This window comes from Equus quagga, chromosome 8 (assembly GCF_021613505.1).
Source record: "Equus quagga isolate Etosha38 chromosome 8, UCLA_HA_Equagga_1.0, whole genome shotgun sequence".
Taxonomy (NCBI): domain Eukaryota; kingdom Metazoa; phylum Chordata; class Mammalia; order Perissodactyla; family Equidae; genus Equus; species Equus quagga.
In genome coordinates, this window is record NC_060274.1 from 36,651,799 (window position 1) to 36,678,151 (window position 26,353).

General features: G+C 40.8%; 1 protein-coding gene across 2 annotated transcripts in view; it reads left to right on the forward strand.

The window, feature by feature from the left end:
- Window positions 1-1,020: 1,020 nt before the first annotated feature.
- Window positions 1,021-26,353, forward strand: part of RALA (RAS like proto-oncogene A) — a 69,729-nt gene continuing 44,396 nt past the window's right edge. The window contains exons 1-2 of one of the 2 annotated variants that reach the window (XM_046670070.1): window positions 1,021-1,196; window positions 20,665-20,752. The gene's annotated coding sequence lies outside the window, so the exon portion shown is untranslated. The remainder of the gene's footprint in view (window positions 1,197-20,664; window positions 20,753-26,353) is intronic. The other variant, XM_046670069.1, reaches the window with a different exon arrangement.

Genomic DNA, 26,353 nt, shown 5'->3' on the forward strand with positions numbered 1-26,353 from the left:
CAGAGTTTGTAAGGTCATCCGCTCTTTCCTCTGTATACCTTAATATACCATACTTCCAATCACTAGTATTTGCTTTCATGTCTGCCCATTAGGCTGTGCATTTCTTGAATGGGTTGTGCCAAGCACGGAGCTGGTACTCGACGAGGGGCGGTGGGGGGCGGGGGGGGGATAGGGAATTAATAAATGTCAAGAGATAAAACTCTGTAGCTGCTATCGGACGGCAGGCAAACGATCTATTTCGAACCTGTGGATTCAATAAAGCAACCGATTTGTGGAACTACTTGTAATTTAAGCTATCAAATCAGAGGATGGGGCCGCAGGATGAGTTCAGCGCCACACGAGGCACCAGACCTGCCGTGTCGTAGGGCGCTGATCCCCCTCGGAAAAGGACCCTACACCATCACGGAGGCCAGCCCTCCAGGGACCAGCAGTTAGAAACGAGGCCCAGGGCAGCCACCGAGACCCTCCAGCCAGGGCGGACGACTGACCCATCTCCGCGGATTCGGCCCGCGATCAGCCACGTCGCCGGCGCCACTCTGGAGAACCCCAGCCACAGGACGGAGCGGCCTCCATCCTAGGACGCCTGGGACAAGGGGCTGCCCCCTGGAAGCAAGATGGCGGCCTCCGCCCTCCCCTCCTTCCCCCAAGAACCCCCTCCCGGTCCCCAGAAGGGAGACAAGGACGTCGCGGCGCCGACGCCGAGATCCGGGATCCTCCGCGAAGCCCGCGGCCACTCCCGAGCCCCCGGGAGGTGACTTCACCTCGCCAGGCGCAGAGGGCCAGGGGTGGGGCCAGCCGCAAGGCAGCGCGGCCCGCCCTCGGCACGCAGAGGGCGGACGCCGGGAGCCCGCGCCCTCCCGGCCATTGTTCTCCAGCCCCGGCCCCCGGCGCCCGGCGCCCTCCTCTCCGCCGCGGACAGGAAGTTGCTCCCCAGCCGGCCCCGCCCCGCTCGCAGCGCCCCGGAAGTGATCTGCGGCGGCTGCTGCAGAGCGGCCAGGAGGAGGGTGTATCTCCGGAGAGCCGAGCGTCCCTGGTCCTCCTCCTGCTGCCGCCCAGGCTCCGCCGCCGCCCGTCGGACTCCTCCTCCTGCCGCTCCGGCGCGGAGCCGCCCAGACAAGGGCCGAGCGCTCGCCGGCGGGAACCAGCTCAGCCGCGGCTTCCGGAGCCCGCGGGCGGCGGACCGGCTTGCGGTGCAGGTGAGCGATGCCCGGCCGGGCCGCCCCGCGGGGGGGGGTTGGGGCCGCCCGGGCGGCGGCGGGGGTGTGTCCGGGCGGCGGCGGGCCGAGGCCCAGGCGCAGGGCCCGGACGCCGAGATTGCACATCCCGCGTTCGGCCCGGGAACGAGCCCGGGCTGGCATCCGGGGCGCCGTGCTCGCCGCTGTGCGGGCGAGTGCACCGCCGAGAGAGCGGGCGGCAGCGGCGAGGTCCCCCGCGCCGGGCACCCCCTCGAGTTGGCCTCGTCGGAAGGTCACCTCGCATCTCTGGCCCGCCGCGCCGAGGTCCCCGCCTGGGCGGTGCCCGCGACCTGGGGGGGACCCGTCGCCGCAGTCCCCGCGCCTCACTGCGCCCCTCTCCCCTTCTTCCCTTTCCTCCAGTCCTTGCCTGTACTAGAGCAGTTGCTTTTTAAGCATCTCCTCCAGGGTGTTGTGCCAGTTAAAGGAATGGTTTTTTCGGACTCAAGTCATTTAGATGCTCCGCGCTGAATAGCTCGTCCTATGCTGTAGCACAGGTTTAGCCCATATTCGGGTAATCCAGCCACTAAAAGGAGGAAGAGAGTATATAGATATTTTGAGTGAGGGGGTTTTTCCTCCGTGGTTCGTTCCTAAAGGTTTTCCAGGTGTGGAAGATGTGATTGGTATGCTTTAGCCTGGGTATATGTAAGTGGTCAGGGGTGACGGCGCAGAGAGGTGGCAGTGTTGTTTCAAGGTTTGGGGAGAATTAGGGAGTTGACTGGCCTTTCCTGGAAACCTGAATGTCCAGACTTTTAAGAGCTCATCCAAGTGTCATTGAGATTGTGTGAGAACTCCCTTGCCACGCCCTAAGTGTCAAGCTGAAGAGCGCCTAATTTACAAATTGTGATGGTGTGTGTGTGGGAAACCTTTGTAAAACGTGTGTCATAAGTTAATTCTTGTCTTGAAAGTAAATTACAACTTTAATCATGTTCCAAAAATCGGATAATCAATGTCATTAGTAAACTCACAGCCGAAGACATTCTTTTTAGCTGATGTTTATTAATATATTTAAATATATCTTACTGGTTTGCGTTTTTCTGTCTCCATTAATAAAATATTACTATAAAATTACTCTTGTGACTCTGAAAACATTATTTTTAGACTTTGAATTTCTTCAAGGCAGGAGCCATGTCTTACTCATGTCTGTGTTTCCATGTGGTGTGCCCAGAACATAGAAGTCATTCCTGCATTTCTTCTCTGATGAGTGAATGTGTAGGTGATCTCACCGTTCCCTTCCAGGAGTCATTTGTTTTGTTGGGCTAGGGTTTTTTGCTTGTGTTTTTGTTCCAGTTTCTTGGCACATACATGCTGTGTCTTTCTGTTCTTTAGTGTGGTCAAAGGACAATTCAAGAAGAGTTCTTTGCCCTCCTTTCAAAATTCTGTACTCCTCTGAAAAGGTTAAAATTATGTCTGGGTATTGTGATTGGGCGTTATATTTGTATTCCAGTGTTAGATGTTTTGCTGCCTGAACACGTTTGTCCAGGTTATCAAGAAGCGATTTCCTGGTGATGGTGAGTTTATGTTTGCAGTTGATAACCATAACCTATCTTAATCAAAAAGAGGAAATTGGGAGTTCCCATTGTTTGGAAGACATGGTACCTCACAGAATTGCATATAGTTGGCTCATTTTTCCCAGGAGTGCATGAAGTGCTCTGACATCCTTAGATGACCTTGGCATCGTTTACCAGTGGCCACTTTCACATTTCTTTTCGGAGATCCAGATGCTGTTCTGTAGTGTGTCTGCTGAGTGTGCTGTTATCTGTATCATTTATTTTGAAGTAGTTCTTCATACAGCAGTTTCTTCACAGGGCTTTCAGGAAGAAAGGGGCTAATTATAGGAAAGAATCTCATCTACCATTTGTGTGGGGGGATAATTTTTGTCTATAGATTGTTGGGTTATCTTCACTTTAGGGAGGTCCACATAAAAAGCTGATATATTCTTTCCTCTCCAACTGTCTGGTGGTGGCCCTGCACTGCTTTTCCAAGCTCAGAACATAGATACATGTGCCAGTATCTCTTGTATATGTGTGGATCAGTGTAATGGTGCACCTGTAATCCTTAGTAGATGGGTGTCAAGGACAGTCACTTTTCAAATACCAGGAGCAGAGGCTGTGACTATTAATGAGGAAAAAGATTAGGATTTTTGAAGAAGTAGGGAGACAGTTTATGATTTTCATTGTTTTATAAAATATTTTAATTCTTAGACACTGAGGAAAGGGAAACCCGCAATTTCTTATTTTAGTGAAATTACCTCCGTACAGAGTTCTCTTTTTTAATTTAACAACTCTCTTGGTAATAACAGCCCTCATACATTGATTGCCTGCCAAGCACTGTGATAAGAGCTTTACGTATGTTATTTCTAACTCCCCGATATCTCTGCAAGACAGGTAGGTTTTCCATACATTAGTAAGCTTAAGTGAAGTGTAGTAGAGTCTGGATTTGAAAGTAATGATTTCTGAGAGCATTGGGTATTGCAGTTAATCCTAAAAGGCCGAAGAAAGTTGAGCTGAGCTTCGGGAAAATTAAGATACTGATCTCCTAGCACTCCTGGCCATCAAGTGGGGCGTGAAATTACCAGCAACCCTGGCCAGATGGCCTTGGGCAATAGGCACTCTTCTGTTTATCACCTACAAATACAGCGTTATCACCTCCTATGTATGCCATGATGAGAAGATGGTTGGACATGTACCTGTGAGTGTCCTGGAAGAGTAGAGCGTTAGGAACTCAACTCTGGTGTTTGATTACTGCTTTTTACCTCTGAAGTAATTGCGTTTTGAGAGGACTATCGGAAACCTGTTTGTAGTGACCTTTCCTTGAAATCATATTGTTTTTTAGTTCTTTGTTTTACTAAGGAGTTGGGGGACAGGTTTTGGGGGAATGGGAAGAATGGTAAAAGAAGCAAAGGTGTTCTGGGTCTGTTTTTAACCATTTTGGACCATATATTTTTTTCTCTTTGAGTTTAGTATGAAGGCTGAAAGGTGACAGAACTCTCATGAGGGTCTGATTGCTGTTCAGTGCTAGTAGAATGCTCTTCACTGTTTCCGAGCCTGTGAAGTCTTTAAAAAAAAAAAGCACTTTTCAATGTGCTTACTTTGAAGGGTGTGTTGATCTCTTGGTTTAAAAAAAAAGTGTGTAGCTCTAAGTGAAAAACAGCTCATTCTCTAGCCCCCATTAGTAAGAAGTATTCTTTGTTTTTTGTTTAGCTCTAAGACACCTTCCTTTATGACCTTATTGCACTCATAAGCATTTGGTACAATATAGAAAAATATTAAATTGAAGCCCTGTGGGTTTTTAAAAGACATGTAAGTAAATTTTAGAAGAAAATTTGCATCTTAGATTTAACTATACCTGAAGGCAAAGGCTTAATTCCTCAACGTCAAGAATGTACAAGCGAAACAGCAGGCTTCCCTAAGATAGTATGATACTGTGCTTGAAGGCCTTCCCAGCCAGAGGTGTGTATTAGTTGCAGTAGCCATGACGCTCAATACAATCTCCTTGAGGTCGGGGATCCAATTTCATTGCTGAATTCACTTGTTGAAACTAAATGTCAGGGTTTGACAATGTCATCTTGGAGACTAAAACACAGCAAGATTATGAAATGACTTCTACTCCCAGATGCTCTGTGAAGGTGGAGTGAAGTTCCCCACTTTGTACAGAGATCTTGACTGTGGTCATCTAAGCTACAGGATCTCTCCTTTCTTATGCAGTTGAGTAGCTACATAGTAATCCATTGAAAATGGAGGTGCCACGCTACAGAGTGATTGCAGATGCTCAGTTCAGCTGCTCTGTCTGGGTCCGTTCTGGATGACTGCAGCAGCCTTTTACCTGTGGTTGGCCCCCCCTCTAATCTTGTCTCCACACTTGATTAGGGCAGTCATGATGCTCCCCTCATTAAAACCCTTTCTCTGCTCCTTCTTGCCCATTGATAAAATCCAAGCTCCTTTTATCCTTAATCTCATATACAGAACCTCAAGATCTACTCCTTACCTAACTCTCTAGCCTCATCTCTTTTCTTCCATGGTACTCAGTCCCAGCAGTACCAAACTTCTGGAGTCCTAGCGTCTTCTCAGTCCCCCACTCCTTGTGGAATTCTAGCTGCCACTCCTTCCCCCAATCTAGTATACTCTGACTGGGGTCCTTCAGAACTCAGCTTAGGTCATACCTCTCCAAAAATTGTGTCTTGATTAGATTCTTTCTCTGGACCCCATCCCTCAAAAAAAAACCCAGAAAACTTTCAAGGCTGGGCTAGTTGCCTCTCTTCTATGCTGCCATAAAATCTGTCACAGCACTTACTACGCTCTGGGCAGTGCCTTCCTTAGCCTTTTGTAAGTTTTGTTGACCGCAGTCCACAGTAACCTCATAACTACATGTACACATACACTCTTTTTTTTTTTGAGGAAGATCAGCCCTAAGCTAACATCTGCCAATCCTCCTCTTTTTGCTGAGGAAGACTAGCCCTGAGCTGACATCCGTGCCCATCTTCCTTTACTTTTTATGTGGGACGCCTGCCACAGCATGGCTTGATGAGCGGTGCCATGTCTGCACCCGGGATCCGAACTGGCGGAGCCCACGCTGCCCAAGCAGAACGTGTGGACTTAACCGCTGTGCCACCAGGCCGGCCCCCCACATACACTCTTAAAAGCCTTCACCGGCCTTAATCAAAAGTTCCCGAACTTTGTCGGTTAAAGGCAGCAGAGTACAGTGATAAGCATGGTGAAGACTGCTCTGTGGTTTCCCACTTCATACAGCCCATCCTGAGTTTTTTTCCTGCTTCTCCACGTAATTCTTCCCAACGTCACTGTGGTCTTCACTCAGCCAGTCATGGATGCCACAGGGTGGCGTCTAGGCTAGAGCTGCCATACGTCTATGAAAATCCATGGCTTTCACAGTCTTAGTGGTTTCTGTGTGCGTGCGGTTCTAGACAAGTTTGTAAGGCCTGGATCATCTGCCTTTGAGGCAATTCTTTCTCCAGAATTCATTTATAAAGACCTAGTTATAGTCCTTTTTTTAAAAAAAAATTATTATAGCCATTCTAGTGGGTATAAAATGGTATCTCATTGTGGTTTTAATTTGCATTTCCCTAATGGCTAGTGATGTTGAGCATCTTTTCATGTGCTTATTAGCCATTGATATATTTTCTTTGGTGAAATGCCTACTGAAATCTTTTGCTCTTTTTTTTTAATTGGGTTGTTTATCTTCTCATTATTGAGTTGTAAGAGTTCTTTGTGTGTTCCAGATATAAGTCCTTTATCGGATATGTGATTTGCAAAGATTTTCTCCCAGAGAGTGCTGGTTTTTGTAATGATGTTAACCATGAGCCTTAATTTCCTAATTTGCTGTGAGACTCTTTTTGGAGGGTTGGAATAAAAGCTGCATCTTCTGTTCTTAGTTCTTCCACATGGCTAGTACTGAAGCAGAGTCGGTAATTAAAGACGGTGGTAGTCACCTTCATCTTCATGAGAAACTTCCTTCGGAACCACTAGAAGCAGATAGAGGTACTGTAGGTAAGAGAGCTCTTTGAGTTGCAAGAGCCAGAAAGCCAGTTTAGGCTACCTTAAGCAAAATAGAGTTTTGTGTTTTTCTCTCCCTTCCTCGGTTCTGCTTCTTGTTTCATTCTACTAGCAGACTCTTCACGTGGTGGCCACCTTCACCTCTAGATTCACTTCCCAGCTCAGCCAAAAGAGCCAGTCTTCCTCACTAGCCCTACCAGAAAAGTCCAAGGACTGTCATTCTCTGACTGGTCTGGTCTCTTGTCCCCGCTTGTGAGGGAGGTGGAGCGTCCTCATTTACAGCCCTGTTGTAATGCGTTAAGGAGAGGGGGGCTCCCGCTAGAGGAAGAGGTGCTGGCCAGACAGGTCATGTATCTGCCTCTTTAGGGGCTTCATGTCTTTTTTTGTCCACTTTTATAAAATTAAATCAAAAGTAATGAATAGAAGGTTAATATCTAGAGTATTGGCAAAAATTACGCTTGTCACCTGATTAATTTTAGCTCTAAATTAGCCTTTACTGGTAGCACTTTTTCTTGTTTAAACCAACATGATATTTGGTTTCAGCCAAAGCATTGCTCATACCTCTTCCCACCTCCCATGGAGGTGAGGAGACAACCTACCTTTAACAATGATGACAACTTGATAATTGTGGCTGACGTTTCTGCGCTTCTCTTGAGCGTTCTTTTATGTAGTTTTCTTTAGCTCCCTGAGTGTGGGTTATATCCAACTGTCTTGGAGTTCCTACATTCCTACAGATTGCTGAAATCAATTTTTTATAATTAGTTTCCTTCGTCTCCTCTTTCATTAACTTGGATTCTCAAGCTCTGTCAGTGTGCATATGTTACATGATTCATCTTTGAAGTGATTTTTTTTAAAAAGTAAGGTTAGTTCCCAGTTCTTTTTCATGACATCGGGTGTATGATGTGTGTGGTGATGGTGACGATGCTGTTGATGCAATTGTGATTTTTCTCCCCCAAAAAGGGAATCATTTTTATCACTTGAAGTGTTGATCATCTACACTCTTAATAGACAGAAATAACTGATATGTAAATATTATCATGAAGTTGAACAAATAACTTTGGATGCTGTGTGGCCCTTGTGTTGCTTCTCTACTTTTCCATTAGTCCTCAGGGTTTATTTTCAGTGTGAAAATTAAATGCAGAAATGAGAATTTATGGTTTCGGACATAAAATGTTAGAATGGGCCTTCAAAGGTCATCTAGTATATTCTTCCACCCTTTGTGAAAATACCTTCAAAACTACCTACCCTCTAGCCTTTGCTTAAACAGTTGTGGTGATATTGTGGAAATCTCCATCATTTTTGGGTGATTTAATTTAAAAGTCCGTTGTTGTTTTGAACTGAATTCGGTTATCCTGTGACTTGTCTTTGTTCCTGGTTTGCTCTCTGGAGAAGCAGTTAGTACACAAATATATTTTTGAGCCCTTGTTAAACAGTGTGTCCGTTGACAGAACTGAGAATAGTCATTTTACATATATCTTTCTTCAGTAATTGAAGATGGCAGTCATACAGCTCCCTTGCCAGCTGCCCAGGTCTCTGCCCGTTCAGGCCGTACATCCCTCATTTCTTGAGTTAGTTTCCAACCATCCTGAGCACAAGCTTCTAAAAATAATACAGTAACCTTCACTTATTTGGAGGCCAAATTTTTCAACTTAAAATAAGAAACACACTTAAAGAGGGAGGAGAATCTGTAGATTTCATTCTGTGGCCAGGCCCTGACCTAGGCAATTTCAGATTCATTATCTCTGTTTAATCACCCACATACAACCTTATGAGGTAGTTGAGGAAACGTAAGGCTGCACCATTAAGAATTAGGAAGTAAAGTTTAAAAACAAACAAGAAAAAACAACATACCTTTGAGCGTCCAGAGTAGAAATGCAAGCTCCTAGCGCTATTTTGCATCTGATGCTCAAGAGAATAATTAGGCCACGCTGCAGAACCTACTTACTCCTTATTTCTAATTACAATAAGCCTGGTAATTTGCTCCCGGACAGTTTTTTAGGGGTAAAGGGATGCTGCTGAGGGCCACACGTAGGCAGTGGTCATCAGTGAGGGACAACTGTGAAAGCAAGGCAAGAGACAGAAAGACTGTAAAAGGACAATAGAAGAATTCAGAGCTCCACATTCTAGGGCTGTTGAATCCAGGGGAAAGGGCCCTGACTTCATGATAGCCTCTGAGAATAGGATAATAGTTGATCCTCATGAGTCTGGATTATCAAGAAATTTTTAGAAAAATTATTCAGTTAAGTTGAGGAATTTGTGAGACCCTTAAAATTCTGAACTCAAAATCTTTGTTGAATACAACTTGAAAATTAAAATACTGTCCTACCTGGATACTGCATCTGGTGGCTTGTTTCTCATTGATTATCGTCTTGTTGGAAGATTTCCATGATTATTTATTTTTTAATGTGTCTGTGTTACGCATTAAGTGTAATAAGGTACTCAGTAAATAATAGGTATTCACTCACTCATGATTGATTTGGGAGGTAGTCTATGCAGTTAGAATTTATCATTTCTTCTAACCTTGGCTCAATCACCATGGTTTTCCCGTCTTGTATTTGTTAAGGTTTATCACAACTTGACTTCCCTTTGTCTTGTAGCACATTCTGCTCCGTGTCTGCTGCTATCAGTTGTTAAATATTTAGAGAATGCTGTTATTAGGCTAAGTGAAACATAGTTTAAATTTTCATATAAAAAGGTATGAGAATACTTTTTAAATTATCTAGTTAACAGTTGCTTTCTTTTAGATTAGGAAATAAAAGAAGATTGTGTTATTCCAGAAATACTTTAGGTTTCATCCTTCATCTTATTTTCCTCCAAACCCCAGCCGTTCATTGCTGTTCTGCTGTAAGTAGTCAAAGAGCAACTGCCCTTTATTCTTATGAGTTTAAATTGCATCTAATTTTATTACATCTTTAAATCTTTGATACAAATATTGACAGTTTGTTTTTCAACCAAAAACGATTAGTTAAAATGTAGTGCCAGAATATTTATGGAGTCTTTTTTTGGTTGTTTGAAACCTAGCAGTAGTCCTTGTCAGAGCATTGTTGCCATTGAGAACTGTGAAATAGTAAGCTTATCTATATTTTCAGTGAAATTTTAGTAACTTCATATTAAGAACAGCTTTGTCATGCAGTGTAGAATGCATGTTATCACCTAAGAGATTTGTGCAAAATACAGGAAACCCATTTTCTACTTATAAATTACTTTTTTGCTGTTTCCTTACATAGATAGATTAAGAAGTATTATACACCAGACTTTTTGATGACTTTCCTAAACCTTAAAAATGTTGAGTGCTCTTTGGTTTAAAATATTGAGATTATAGTTGTAACATCATTTGAGTTCAGAACTCAGGGCTCTTTTTTTCAACTTTTTTTTTTAAAGATTTTTATTTTTTCCTTTTTCTCCCCAAAGCCCCCCGGTACATAGTTGTGTATTCTTCGTTGTGGGTTCTTCTAGTTGTGGCATGTGGGACGCTGCCTCAGCGTGGTCTGATGAGCAGTGCCATGTCCGCGCCCAGGATTCGAACTAACGAAACACTGGGCCGCCTGCAGCGGAGCGCGCGAACTTAACCACTCGGCCACGGGGCCAGCCCCTCTTTTTTTCAACTTTTAATATCGGTGTAAAATATTATCACATACATCAAAATGCTTGGACCAAGGGTAAACAGCAGCAGATTTTCTTTTTGTAGCTTATTTTTGTTATATTAGCCAATAAACCTGTGTTTTAAATCTGTGTCGCAGTGTGGTGGTGGGGCGGAAGGGGTCAGAAAGAGGCATTCCCTTTTAAGGGTGTCATATGAAAGCAATTTTGAGATCAAAGTTGTTACTAATGTGTGTTTTCTTCATTCCAAAACTGAGACATGTTGGCAGTAACAATCTTGTAAATGAAATGAGAAAGGGAAGAATGATAGTAATTGATTGTTTTTTTTTTTTATCTTTAGAAATTATAGCTTGTTTTGTCTTTAATATTTGAAGCTGATAGACATCCATTTGTTGTCAGTAGGGTGTACAGCTTGGAATAAAAGTGTAGAACATTGTGGGAGACAGTCTGGGGCGGTGAGATGAGCATAGATTCTGTTGGTAAAATGTTTGTTGGGTGAATAAGCACCTGTTGTGTGCCAGGCACTGTGCTAGACACGCACAAGGGACAGGCATGCAACCTGGGCTAAAGGATCGGGAAGAGCTTTCCAGAAGTGCCCAGAAGGTGGGTAAGTAGGAGTTTGGTGAAGGAGATGCATCAGGTTGAGTTGTTCGTTGAGTGTTCAGGACCAGGGAACAAAGTTCATGCCCTGAATTCAGAGTGAATGTGGTGTATTCCTGAGGGAAGGGGGCGGAAGGCGAGGAGAGCCTGAGAGGAGGGGGGTGGGGGGTGGCCGGCACATCCTGAAGCCCCGTCATCTCAGGCCTTGGGGAGCCATCCAAAAAATTTAGGAGGCCTTCTGATCTGGTTGGCCTTTGACCCTTCTCTACCGCAGTGCTTCTGAAAGAATCTCTGGTGAAGGACTGTTTTTTAAATTTTCAGTACTTAGCAGACTGATGCTTTTGTAAAATACAATAAAAATGAATTACTAGAAAAAGGAAATTTTAAAAAGACAGAAAATAAGCCCACTTAAAAAATTAGATTGGACAGACTAAAGTGACACTGTCAGATTCCTCTATAAGTTTCTCAACGTCTACTCTCAGATTTGCTCCTTCCCGGTCATGACCTGGCTAATGCTTTGAGTCCCTCAGCTGCAGGGGTGTCTTTTTGATCATGTTCCCCTCAGTACAGAATTCCAGAAACTCTCCTGTGTATATTTACTTTTCAGTCATGCACATGTACTGCTGTGCGGGTAAACAGTGTCTGTTATAAATCATAAAATATAAATTAGAAAATAATGAGAGGTTATATAAGCTATTTTGAATTTTTAAATTTTATTTTTAATAGTATAAAAATACTTTGTTTGCACTAGGACATTGTTTAATGAGAGCAGTGTAGTTAAATGCACTTTATTATAACTTTTGAAAGTCTTGGTTCATTCATACAACAAATAATTAGTATGTTAAATCATCACATTGTACACCTTAAATATATACAATTTCTGTTTGTCAGTTATATCCCAATAAAGCTGGAAAAAATAAATAACAGTTATCTAGGCCCTCTTCCAAGTGCTGGGGATACAGTAGACCAAAAAGTACACAAAAATTCCTGTTCACACGGAGTCGTCATTCTGGGGGATGTTAGTAACATTTTGTGATATGGTGATTTGAAGGCCTGCTTTTAGGTTCAGTCTGTGTTATATTTGTTTTAATGGCTGTCATATTTGAATTATGTGCCTCATAAAGATATATAGATCAAAATGGGAGAGTTACGTTGTTCGTTGTATTTCCTTAATAATAGTGCTCAGTTTTTCCATTTTATCCAACAATTAAGGGCAGATTTTTAATGAAATTTGTCTTGCTAATTTTCGTTTTCCCTGATGTCAGTCATTTATTGCAAACTCATCAAAATGTATTCCCTTTTTTGTGTTTTTAAGAAATGTTTTCAAAATCCAGTGAAACTGTAGATTTAAACAGATTAGAAATTAATTTTCAAATTGGTATTCCAGTGAGATTATCTTTTAAAGTGAGCACATTTTACACATTTACATTTATAACAGTGAAAGCTTGCCATCTCCTGATCAATTCATTTGCTAATAGCACACCATCTTAGTTACTGTAGCTTTATACGAAGTCTTGATAGTCAATAGAATGGGAGTCAGCAAACATTTTCTTAAAGGGACAAATATTAAATGTTGTTTTGCAGGCTTGGCAGGCCATATGGTCTCTGTTACTATTTCTTATCTCGGCTGTTCTAAGTAGAAAGCAGCCATAGGTAATACGTAAACAAATGGGAGTGGCTGTGTCCCAATAAAACTTTATTTACAAAAAGAGACATTTTGCTGTAAACCTAAAACTGCTTTACATAAAGTCTCTAGCATCTCTTTTGTGCTGTTCATGCCAAAGATGCGTAATTTGAATCTAATCATCAGACAAAACCCAATTAAGAGACTGTCTACAAAATAATTGCCAATAATCTTCAAAATTGTCAACTTCATGAAAGTCAAAGAAAGTGTGAGGACTTGTTTCAGACTGAAGGAGACCAAAGAGATGGGACAACAAAATGCAACACATGATTCTCACTCAGTGCAGACTCTTGGAAAGGGTTTGAGGATTCCGTGGTAGGAATGTGTTAATGTTTATTTCTTGTTGGTGATAGCTGTATTATGGTCTGTAGGAGATTGTCTGTATTTGTTGAAAATAAACACAAAGGTATTCAGGTGAAGTGGAGCGTCATGTCAGTAACTTACTCTCAATGGCTCAGGGAAAAAGCTTTTTTGTATTGTACTTGCAACTTTTCTATAAATTTGAGATTGTTTCAACATTAAAAATAATGTATCGTTAAAAGTAGATAAAATCAATTTATTACAGTAAAAAAATCTAGGCAGCCTAGTTTTCCCAACCCCTGCCCTCTGATGCTGTGTTTCAAAATTGTCTTGAATGTTCTTGGCATTAGCATTTCCATACAAATTTTAAAATCAGTTTATCAATTTCCTCAAAAAGTCCTGCTGGGATTTTTATTGGGATTGCATTGAGTCTATAGATAAATTTGGGGAGGATTGACATTTTTCCAGTAATGACTGTTCCACTCCGTAAACATGACCTAAAACATTATTTAGATCGTCTTTAAATTTTCTCAGCAGTTTTACAGTTTTCTGTGTAAGCTTCTCTGTGGTCACCATGCTCCAAAATGCCCACCAAAGATCTTTGCTTCCTGGTCTTCAGACACTTGTATATGGTTCGGTTCCCTTACACATTGAATAGGGCTGATCTGGTGGCATTGTGTGACTTCCAAGACTGGGTCATAAAAGACAGTGCAGCTTCTGCCTTGCTCTCTTGGATCACTCATCTGGAGGAAGCCTGCTGTCATGTTATGAGGACATTCCAGCTGCCCGCTGGAGAGGCCCATGCGGTGAGGAACTCTGAGGCCTCCTGCCACAGCAGCCACGTGAGGGTGCCATCTTGGAAGCAGATCCTCCAGTTCTGTTTAAGCCTTCAGATGACTGCAGTCTGCCAGCATCTAGACTGCACCCTCAGGGGAGTCCCCGAGCTGGAGCCACCTTGCTGAGCTGCTCAAACTGAGATCGTGTTTGTTATTTTAAGCCGATAAGTTTTAGGGTAATTTGTTATGTGGCAGTTAATGGCTAATACAGTCGTATGTATATTTCATTAAGTTTTTATTTTCTAATTCTACATAATTACTTTTTTTGTTTGTTTCTGCCTTTTTGGTAACATTTACCATTTTAACCATTTTTAAGTGTACAGTTTAGTAATATTAAATACATTTATGTTGTTGTGCAACCATCACCACCATCTTTCCCCGTAACTCTTTTCATCTTGTAAAACTGAAACACTGTACTCATTAAACAATAATTCCCCATTCTCCCCGCCCCTTACCCCCTTGGTAACCACCATTATATTTTCTGTCTTTATGATTTATTCTGTCTTTATGATTGACTAAGTACCTCAAATAAGTGGAATCTTATAGTATTTATCTCTTTGTGACTGGCTTATTTCACTTAGCATAGTGTGCTCAAGGTTCATCCCTGTTGTAGCACATTGCAGAATTTCCTTGCTTTTTAAGGCTAAATAATATTCTATTGTATGTATATTCCACATTTTGCTTACCCATTCATCCATCCACAGACGCTTTGGCCCCTTCCGTGCTATAACTATTGTGAACAATGCTGCTCGGAACGTGAGTGTACAAATCTTTCTTCCGGACCCTGCTTTCAGTTCTTTTGGGTGTGTACCTAGAAGTGGAATTGTTGGATCTTACGGTAATTCTATTTTTAATTTTTTGAGGAACGGTCATACTGTTTTCCACGGTAGTTGTACCATTTTACATTCCTTCCAAGTGTCACAAGGGTACCAGTCTCTCCGCATCCTTGCCAACACTTATTTTCTGTTTTTTTGATAGTAGCTATCCTAATGGGTGTGATGTGGTATCTCATTGTAGTTTTGGTTTGCATTTCCCTAATGGTTAGTGATGTTGAGCGGTTTTTCATGTGCTTGTCGGCCATTCAGTTATTTTCTTTGTAGAAGTGTCTATTCAAGTCCTTTGCCTATTTTTAAACTTGGTGGTTTTTTTGTTGTTGAGTTTTAGTAGTTCTATATATATTCTGGATATTAATCCCTTATCAGATACATTATTTGAAAATATTTTCTTCCATTCTGTGGATTTCCTTTTTACTCTGTTGATAGTGTCTTTTGATACATGGAATTTTCTAATTTTCGTGAAGTCCAATTTCTCCATTTTTTTCTTTTATTACCTGGGCCTTGGGCGTCAGATCCAAGAGATTATTGCCAAATCCAGTGTCGTGAACTTCTGTCCTATGTTTTTTTCTAAGAGTTTTGTTGTTTTAGGTCTTACATTTAGGTTCTTGATTCAGTGATTCCTTTTTATATATAGAAATATAATGTTTTCAATTAGGACCTTATTTCTAGTGATTTTGCTAAATTCACTTGTTATTATTGATAATTTGATTCTTTTGGGATGTTGCCTGTGAGTAATCTCAGTTTTGCTGTTTCCTATCCGATATTTTACCTTTTATTTCTTGCTCTTGCTTTGTTGCACTGACTAGAACCTCTAGGACATTATTGACTGGAAGTGATGATAGTGAACATTCTTGTCTTAGCCCTTATCTTATGGGGAAAAATTTTACTATTTCATCAGTAAAGTTTTTGTAAATATTATTTAGCAATTTAAAAATAAATTGCAATAGAAGTTTCCTTCTATTTCTAGTTCCTGAGAATTTTCTCGTGAGTTAGTGTTAAATTTTATCAGATGCATTTTTTTTACATCTCTTGAAATGATCGTATGATTTCTCCCTTTTTGTGAATTACATTGACTTGTGAATGTGCAAACCAACCTGTATTCTTCAAATAAATCCAGTTGGATCACGATCTATTAACTTTTTTTAATAGATTATTGGGTGTGGTCTGCCGATATTTTAATGTTTTTACATCTATGTTCATTTGAGATTGGCCTGTAATTTTATTTCTTGGTGGTTTTCAGGTTTTCATATCAAGATTATGTTCTGTCACAAAATGAGTGGGGATGTGGTCCTTCTTTTGCTTCACTTCTGTATTTTAAAGGTCTTATTTTTATAGATTGAACCATAATGACATCATAGTATTTTGTGTATTTCCGGTTTCAGTTTTGTCACGATAGCTGTGAATTATGCAGAGAATAAATTTCAAATGTGGTATGTCTCTGTGTGCTTACCCTAGAGTCCTTCTTTTCTTGATTCAGATAGCTCCATCATTGATATATTTATGTAGTTTTTCCATGTAGCACATTGTTTTTATGAAAGAAGTAATTTACTTTGAAGAGTATCTTCTCTGGTACCTCTTTCTTTTCAGTGAATAAAAAGCAATTCTTGTACATTATATTATTCTAGAATCCAGAGAATATTTTAGCTGACACATGTTAGAAACATTTGTACTTTCATCTACCTGTATAAGAATCTTGTTCTTGTTGCTTAAAACCTATATGTACTGCATTTTAATTTTGCCTTTATTTTCTGCATGTTATTTTAGCCATTTTTACCATGGCAGGAAGAGCAAATGTTAATGGAGTGTAATGTGCATTTTATTATTAAGTAAGAAGCCTCGGTAGGTGCTCCTGAACACTTAGTAAGTTCAGAGAAATTGTATGAGGTTTTGATTCAGTATTCCATTAGTACTTTAAAGGCGACTAAAAACTGTCGACGTTTTCTTGTTCCGAATACTTAGTGTTTAAATACCTTAATAATTCTGATTGTTTTATACTGCAGTTCCATAATCCTTTATGTAAAGCCTCCTGGGCCTGATATATTTTAGGATTCAGAATTCTTAGAATTTAAGAAAGGTAATTTCATGCATACACTAAATATTACATAATTTATTGCAGTACTCTTTAAGCAAATAATAGTATTTCTGCAGCAAAATATGTAACTGTTCATACTAAGTGGGATAAATGAATAATGCAAATAGTCTCCTGTCTACTCAGGTCAGGTTTTGCCTCAAATGTGTTTGCACCAAATTTACGTGGGAAAAACTTCAATTTGTAGCTTTTTGTATATTTTGATATTGTGATTCGCTATGGAGTAACAGTGTAAGGAACAGCAGTGAGATTTATTGTTTACGACATATGTTGGGGATGGCTGGTCCCAGTGTTCCCCTTCTTTTGTAAAAGGAGCTCCCAGCTATTGGCAGGGCGTCCGAGTGCTTAGGATAGAGACCGCGTATCCCACTCTGCCTCACAGTTAACTGTGACCAGGTGACTCGCTTCTGGCCAGTGAGATCAAGTAGAAATGATTTGTGGAGCTTCCAGAAAGGGCTCTTCAAGTAGAGGAGGGTTGCATACCTTGCACATACTACCCCCTAAAGAACTGGAAGCATGCCGGGCGCTTGATAATTTTGGAGCCACAGTATCAGCCCTGGATTGCCTGTCTCCATATACTTGTATCATTGGGGAAATTCACTTCTGGTTTTTTTTTTTTTTTTTAAGATTTTATTTTTGTTCCTTTTTCTCCCCAAAGCCCACCAGTACATAGTAGTATATTCTTCATTGTGGGTCCTTCTAGTTGTGGCATGTGGGACGCTGCTTTAGCGTGGTTTGATGAGCAGTGCCATGTCCGTGCCCAGGATTTGAACCAACGAAACACTGGGCCGCCTACAGTGGAGCGCGCGAACTTAACCACTCGGCCACGGGGCCAGCCCCCTCACTTCTATTTTTTAACTGTTGTTTTGGGTTTTCTGTCATTAGCAGTCAGACCTAAACCTAACTAATACAGGATGAGATATGTAAATGCATATTACGCACAGTCTTCCTTTTCAGTGTGGCCTGCTTCTCAGATCTGATTACTTTGTTATTGTTGAACTTAGTGAAAATAAGTTAAAGCTCTACTGTTGCCTTGTTGCTCACCTGTGCTTTCATGAATCTCTTCAATTCATGATTTCTTTTCAGGAATCTTACTAAATTGTCTACTTTGTAGGATATTTTAGGTAAAACTTAGATAATATTTATAAATCTACCTACCTGGATAATGTAAACTAAAATACGCTGTCTGTGCTGTGTGGGACACTGCCTCAGCATGACCCGATGAGCAGTGCCATGTCCACGCCCAAGAACCGAACTGGCGAAACCCCGGGCTGCCAAAGTGAAGCGTGTGAACTTAACCGCTCGGCCACGGAGCCGGCCCCCAAGAGCAGGTTGTTTTAATCATTTTGAGTTTGAGTTGTCTGAATATCCAGGTAGATATGAGCAGTGGTGGTTGGAAACAGATGGACTCTGTTCACATCTCCACTCAGCTGATTATTAATATTGAAGATGCATAATCCCTTGCACAGACCTATGGGTCTTTGTTTTTTCCATCTCTCTGATACTTGCCTTGTAGGGTCATTTTGATAAATACTGTAAAAGATTAGAACACAGTAGGCATTCATCCACGAATTTCAGCTTCTTTTCTTTTAAAAATAAGCAGGACTATCTATTAGTTTGTATTAAGAAATATAACTGAGCTTATGAGCAGATTCTTTCTCGTAGGAAATCTACATAGCCTCTGTCCTTATGGGACTTACTCTGTGAATTCTGGAACTATCCTTCATAATGACCTGTGAGTCAGCTATGAAGATGATTTTTGTAAATATACTAGACATAGAGTCTAGCTAGTTGTTTCTCTGATCAAAAGATTCCTTCTGTATCTGTGGCTGTCTCATATATGTTGTGTCCTTGTAACTAAAACTTCTGGCATAGAATACATTGGAAATAACGTAGGTTTGGAGTTTCATTGACCTGTATTTGTATTCCTGCTCAGCCTTTTATTAGCTGTATGACCTTGGACATGTTATATAACTTTTGCGAGCTCATTTACATGGTCTCTTAGAAAAATCTTGTTTGAAACAAAGACTGAAAACTCCTACCTACCTTCCAGTGATTTTGTTGAAGACCAAAAGATAGCTTTTTCAATATCTAACATAAAGCTTTGGACATTCTAAGCCTTTAAATAAGTATCTGTTTCACTTCTGTGTCACCAGTTTATCAGCTGGTATGACACTTCTCCTATACAGCATGATATTTTTTTCCAGGAAGTCAGACTTGTACTTCCCTATCAACACACCTTTATAAGGGCTGTGGTCAGATCCTTGTGGGTTTTGGGAGCATCTGTCATTGAGTAAGCCTCTGAAGCCATATGCAAAATTTTGGAAATTTGTAGATTTTAAAAGGGTCCAAGGCTGCTGGTTCAGTCCTCATTTTACAGATATGAAAACCATGGTCATTAGAGGTTGGTAAGTGTCAGAAAAACTAAAGTCCTTAGAGGCTAGTATGTGGCAGAAATTAGGTCCATTGACTCATACTCTAGTCTTCTGTCAGCTATAAATTATCAGGGGCTTTGATTATGTTTAAAAAACACTATGAAAATGGGAAATGAAGAAAGTTAATATACACGATTTGTTTTGCCAATAAATTTTCCATCAACTTAGTATTTTTTGTCTCTTTTCACAGTTAACTCGTTCATTCAACAAATATTTCTTAAGGACCTACTATGTGTCATGCACTATCTAAGATAATGGAGATATAACAGTAAACAAAGAAAAATTCCCTGCCCTCACGGATCTTATATTCTGTAGAGGGAAGTCCTAAAGGATGTGAGAGAGTGAGCCGTGTGTTAATCTTCCAGTAGAAGGAATGGCAAGATAATTTCGGACCTTATAGATCATTGTAAGGGTTTTATTCCAAGTAACATGAGAAATCTTCTTAGGAGTGGGTATATTTTTAAAGTAGAGCTTACAAATTTGCTAGCAAATCAGAGGTGGGCTGTGAAAGAAGAATCAAGAACGACTGCAAGGGTTTTGGCCTGAGTGACTTGAGGGATGGGGTTGCCATTTACTGGTGAAGGGAAGGCTGAGAGAGAGGCAGGTTGAGATGGGTGAAAGTAGGAGTTGCGATCTGGACATTTTGGAGTTTGGAAAGTTAAGTTTGGAGTACCTACTAGATACCCAGTTGAAGATGTTGAGTAGGCCATTGGAATGTGAGTCTGGTGTTCAGAGGAGAGGTGAAATCTGGAGGTGTAAATTTTGGTGTCATCCCATATGGAAGTGTACTGAGTGAGATCATGAAGGGAATGAGTCTAGACAGAAAAAAAGAGGTCCAAGCTGAAGCCTGAGATCCTCCCACACTTAAAATGAGACGGATGGAAAAGGAGCAGCCATAAAGATTTGAAGAAGACAAAGTGATTGTGGTATCCTGGAAATCAAGCAAAGAATGTACTTTAAGAAGCATGGAGTGATCTGGGTCAGCTGCTGCTGCTAAGTGAAGTAGAATGAAGACTCAGAATTGGTGATTGGATTTAGAGTCCAATTGAGGAATTGATGACTTGTGAAGATCTTTCACGACCTTAACAAAAGCCTGATAAGAGTGGATTCAGGAGAGGAGGAGAGGAGCAGAATTAGACAGTGAGTTCAAGAAATGGAAACAGGGCTGAGAGTTTTTGTTTTGTTTTTTAAGATAGAAGAAATAACATGTTTGCTTCCAGTAGAGAGGGACAAGTTGATGCAGCTGGGGGCGGGGCATTTCCAGAGCAGGATCTGTTGAGTTGGCGAGAGGGAACGGGGTGTAGTGCTGAGTGGAAGCATTGGTCTTCCTAGGAGCTTGATCAGTCATTCATAGCAGGGGTTAGCAAGCCACAGTTCGGGGGCCAAATGCAGCCTGCCTCCTGTCTTTGAAATAAAGTTTTACTGGAATACAGCCACACCCATTTATTTAGATATCGTCTATGACTGCTTTCAAACTGCAGCAGCAGACTTGAGTAGTTGCTACAGAGAAGCCTAAAATATTTACTGTCTGGCTCTTTACAGAAGGAGTTTGCCGACCCTACGTTTGAAATATGAGTGGGAGAAGGCAAGAAGTAGAAGGCAAGTCTAGGAAACTGAACATTTTGGAAAGGTATTCAAATATCTTTTCTGCTTTGGGTCAGACCGGATAGGAAATCAGAACCTTGAATTTAGAGCAAATGATTCACAGCCTAAGTGATTTTTCCTAAGGTGACTTCTTGGAAGAGCCCTAGTCTGCAAAGCCGTGAGTAAACTATCGTCAGCTGTTGCTGCATTACAGATTAGCCCCATCTTAGCGGTTTAAAATAACAGACGTTTATTGTCAGTTTCTGTGCATCAGGAATCGGAAGCAGCTTAGCCGTAGGGTTTTGGTGCAGTCTCTCGTGAGGCTGCCTCAGGGTGTCAGCCAGGACTGCCGTCGTCTGGGTCCAGAGGGTCCGCTTCCTATCGCTCACGTGGGTGTTGGCAGGAGGCTTCGGTTCCTTGCTGTGTGGGCTTCTCACGTAGGACTCCTCACAGCATGGTTTCCCCTGGAGAGAGTGATGAGAGCGAGTGCCCAGCCCTTTATACCCTAATCCTGGAAGTGACATGCCTTCACTTCTGCTATGTTGCGTTGGTCCCACAGGTCGAGGCTGGCACGGACAGGAAGAGACTGCCTAAGGCTCCGAACAGCAGGAGGTGGGCTGTTGGGAGCCATCTCGGAGGCTGGCTACCACAGGCCTGCTTGACTGTCTACGAAATTCGGTGCCTTACTTTTGTTGTGTACTTCCAGCTTTGCCCTGTGACCAGTGTTTTCATAATTGCTCCACAGCAACTACTTGTGACAGTTTGGTTATATTAAAGCCCAGCCACAAACACTGTTTTAAGTATTTTTTCCTTTTTCTAAGCTTTTTCTTCTGATTACAGAAGTGACATTCATGGTAGAAAACTGGAGTACAGATAGGCAAAAAACCCTGGCAACTGAACATTTTTCATGTTCCTCTTTTTAGGTTATTCTTACTGAAATATTTTTTTGCTATCTAATGTTTTTCCTGTTTATTAACGTATAGCTGTGTAAAAAGTTCATACATAAATACTATTTGTAAGCTGCTTTCACATATTTTGTGAATATTTTTTACTGTCATTCAGTACTTGGTCTCGTTTTTTTAATGATTGTATTATAATTCCATGATATGGCTATCCATAATTTAATCCTTATTTTTTTATTATTATGAATAATGTTACAGTACATATCCCTGTTAATTCTCTGATCACAACTATGATTATGGTAGTCTTTTTTTTTTACTAATATCAATTCTTACTAATAATTCACATGCAGTTCAAGAAAAGCAATAACTATAAGTATAAATTTTGTAACATTTATGTTAGTTTTTAACTAGGACCATGGTGGGGCTTCTATGTTGAGGGTCCATAGACTTTATTGGGTTCTCAAAGGCGACTGGGATATTCATGTTCTCAGTTAATTGGCAAAAATATTTCGGTCACTATAAACATATCTTAAATAAAGCTCTTGGGTTGGATATAAGAAGATAGCACATCTAATGTCCCTCAATCTCCTAAACCTTATAATACATACATAAGGCAAGAAGAAGTTTGGCAGAGATTTGCCACTTGCTATAATGATTTTAGTAAATGACTTATTATCAGAAGATTGGATTTCTTTCTAGTCAAATGTCATATAACAGTGACATGGTTGTATTAATTTATTAAGAAAATTGCGTGAAGTCATCAGCTCAGCTTAGCACAATTATCTCTGACAATTCCATTTTATTTTTTTCAGGGGGTTCTTTTGAACATTAGGCTTGTAAAAGCTAACTTAGCTTCTGAGACGAGTGTTCAATTTGTTCATAATGCCTAATGCATGGTAATTCCAGGCAATCATACAACATAGCGTTGTCAGACGTGGGAGCAGTCCCCCTGTCTCCTGTGCTGGCTCTCCATTCCCTGCCCATCCCTTCGATCAGCAGTTCTTATCTGGGGTTCCTATGCTTCCTGGGGGACTGTCTCGGAATTTTACCAATACTGATTACCTGTTCTCCAAAGTCATTTTGTGGAGTTTAATTTCTTTTTCAAATGTGTTTGTATGTACTAGTTATTTGCTAGATATTATACTAGATGCTGGGATTACGGAACTAAAAAAAGCTTGCTGTGTGTCAACCTACAAAAACAGAAACCAGTTTAAGAGGCAAAGTATTTATTTGGGATCAAAGAATTGCAGTTTGGGAAGCACAGATTCAGGTAGAAATCCGAATAGTGTCCCACTAGGGAGTAAAAGTCAGGGGCTTTTAAAGGCAAAGAGGGGAGGTTTATTACAAAGAATTTTCATTGCAGCTGGAGGCAGAGCTAGACTTGGCTAAACATTGATTGACTGTTGATTCTATCTTCAGAGAGTTCATAATCCTCAATGTTTGTGATCAGGATGTCAGTTCTCCTGCTGACCTCTCAAACAGTTGCTTATGAAACAGTTGCCATTTTGGCCCAGTTAAGCTTCAAGACAGCAAGGCAGTTTCTCTGGAAAGGTAGCTCTGACTCTATTTCAAAATGGCTCCACTATAGTCAATTTTGACATTTCTCCATTTTGATCGAGATTGTACTTCGAAAGCATCACTGATCAACCATTTGAAAGCATTGCTAATTGACTATTGGAAAGCATTGCTGATCAGCCATCAAAGCATTCTTGGTCCCTGGTGGCTAGGAAGGCTCATTCCCAGTGTATCGTGTCCCATGTAGGAGGGAAAGTGGCTTTCTTAGGAGCCGTAGGCCACATTTGAGCAACAAGAGTGCCAGAGCAGAGCAAAGCCTGTCAGATTCCTTTAAGGACAGACATTTTCTGTAGTACCTGGAAATTTCTCAGGTGAAGGCTCATAAGCCTTAGCAATCATTTAAAGCTCTGAGCGACCATTATCCAAGTGGTGTTTTTAGAACATTGAGCCATGCAGAAGAGACAAAGTTTTACAACAGCAAGAATTCCTATAATAATGAACAAAACGCTAAGTCCAAATTGGACAATAGATCTGAACCAGGAGGCCATTCCTGAGGGTAGCCAGCTAAAGAGATGGAAGAATCATGGGCTGTCAGTGGGCACAGCAGTTGACCATTTGGCCTGTGCTCAGATTTTGTCTAGTTCCGTTTTTACTTTGCCAGCGGTGTTTACCCAAGTACAACAAGAGATGCTTATCACAGAACAAGCCCCACCTTGTTCAGCCAGGAGGTAATCAAGAGCAGTTCTGTTATCTAATATGACTCATGCAGGGGAATCCAAAGATTGATCTTGGGCAGCTATTGTTTCAGCGGCAGATTTAGCAATATTCCCCAGGGTTTTAGATAAATTTTTGATCATATATTCATTCCTGGCAGTGCCTACCCAAGGGAAAAGTTTTTTTCCAAAACTGGTAGCTTCGCTGGGGTTCATGCTGCCACCCTTTGAACACTCTTGACTATGTGTGCAACTAGTTTCACATTTTAGTCTGTGAGGTAGATTCAAAGGTGATGCCCAGTGCTGAGTTTCTTATTGATCATGTCACAAATAGGTGCAACCAATAATCCAATTGCATAGTGACCTCTAGTTTGATAGGGATTTAAATAGCGTGTTCCCCATAGGTCTTTGTCCCAAGTATAAGTGACAGTATACCCTAAGGGAGCACAAATCACGGAGTCATTATAATGAAATCAACTAAAGCAAGGATTTGATGGGTTAGCCAAGGAATTCTAGACACATAGCACAAGGATTTAAGGGAGAAATGGCAGAGAGATTAGTAATTAAATGTACTAAATGATCTCTAGATTCATGTATAGAACAAGGCTTCTGATGACAAACCCAACAGTCAGAAAGATTTCCCCCTTTTGTAATAGATTGGGGGAAGTGGATAAGATTATTGTCTTTCCAAGGAAGAGGGGGAGAAAATAAGATGTAAGCAGCAGCAGCAAGTAAAAGGTATACAGGCCTGGTCTGGCCATCTGGGAGAAGCTGGCTGTCTCCGGTGTTGGTTGCTTCTCGTCCTAGTTAATTTGTTTTGGAGGCCTCCAGCGTGTGTACAGGACCAGATGTCAGGTGGAGCCTTCTTTAGCTGTGAGATAGGTGTCCAAGATGAATTGCCTTCTAGTTGTGCAGCTGTGTCAATGGTTAGGAGCACTTGGTAAGAGCCTTTCTGGTGGGGCTCAAGGGCTGTCTTCCTCTGATGATGCTTCCAGAATGCTCGGTCATCAGGCTCTAGACTGTGACCAGGAGGATCCTTTAAATTGGAAGCCAAGAACCCTTCCTTAGCCTGTTGATGATGGGCTTGAGTGTAAGACGTTAGAGACTCACAGTAGCTGGTCGTCAGCATAAGACTGGAATCCAATGTCTACAAAGGTGCAAACGTGATTTTTCTCTCCACAATTACCCTCAATGTTCTTTTCTTACCTAAGATAATCACAGGAAAACTAATTTGTTTATATTCAAAAACTTGGCCTGGTTAAATGAAAATTATGCTTAACGTTTCTGAATTCTACCTGAATTCTAGATCAGGTAGGGAGGAAAAAGTAAATCTTTCATCTTTGTTCACAAAGATATATCTTAGCAAATTGTTGCTAGCTTAAGAGAAAAGATTTCTTTAAATCTGGAAAAACAGCACATTAGAGCCTTCTCCTCGGTTCATGTCGTCCCACGTAATTAGTATTTGTTCCTGATCTTTTGTTAGCAGTTTTATGAAGCCATCAGCCTCCCTGTGAGAACTCTTTAATTTCTTACCCAGTTCAGTATTATGATCTGAAAGTTTATCAGAAGCCTGTATTCTAGAGTGTCAGAGTCCTTTCCATGAAACTCTCTGAGTATGAAGCATATTTGCGAAAGCATCAGAGTAGAACAATAACTGTCTGTAAATGACAAAAGACTTAAAGTTACATGGGTAAACATTTGATTACAATGCAGTTGACAAGGAAATTTGGTTATTTCTGTGGCATATAACATTTTAAGGTAACTAGAACTATGACAAATAACATTACACAAGGACATATCAGATTTTTAGGAATTTCATATAATTTTTATAATATTAATATTAATAACATATATGCATACAAGGATATCCATAAAGGAGTCTTCACATCACTTATTTGATAATGCTTCTCATACAGTTTAACATCCCAAATAAGCCTAATTATTTTAATATTTCCCTTTTCATAGGAGGAGAGAACAAATTCTCTGGAAATTCTCAGTTACTTTCAGGTAAAAAAAATACTTTAGAATTTGAATTTTGGGAAGTTTGTTACAGATATCAAAAGGTTTTAAAATTGGTCAAATAGGATCATAGGTCACTGTGAAACAATACTTAGTTATCCATTTAACCAAAGTGACAACGGAAGATGTTAATGGCAAACACAGGAGTTAAACAGTTTAAAAGAAACAAACTCTTAGCTCTCTTAATAGAGAGACCTCAGCTTTTCGAACATAGGAAATTATTTTGACAACATGCGGAATCCCTGCCGTTTAGGTAGACTTACTGAAAAGTAAAGAAAAATCTTTCATAATCTCTTTACCAAGAGCAGACTGAGTCCAAGAAAACTGTCCTTTCAGGAGAAAGAAAACCGAATTCTAACTTTCACCAGCTTACTTTTTGATGTTAAAACTCATTCACTTAGTTAAATTCATTTCAATTTTAGCCAACTTGCCCATGCACAAAACTCTTCTCAGGGTTCCTCTTGCACAAACCTTCTGTAATTTTCTTTTTTACATTCA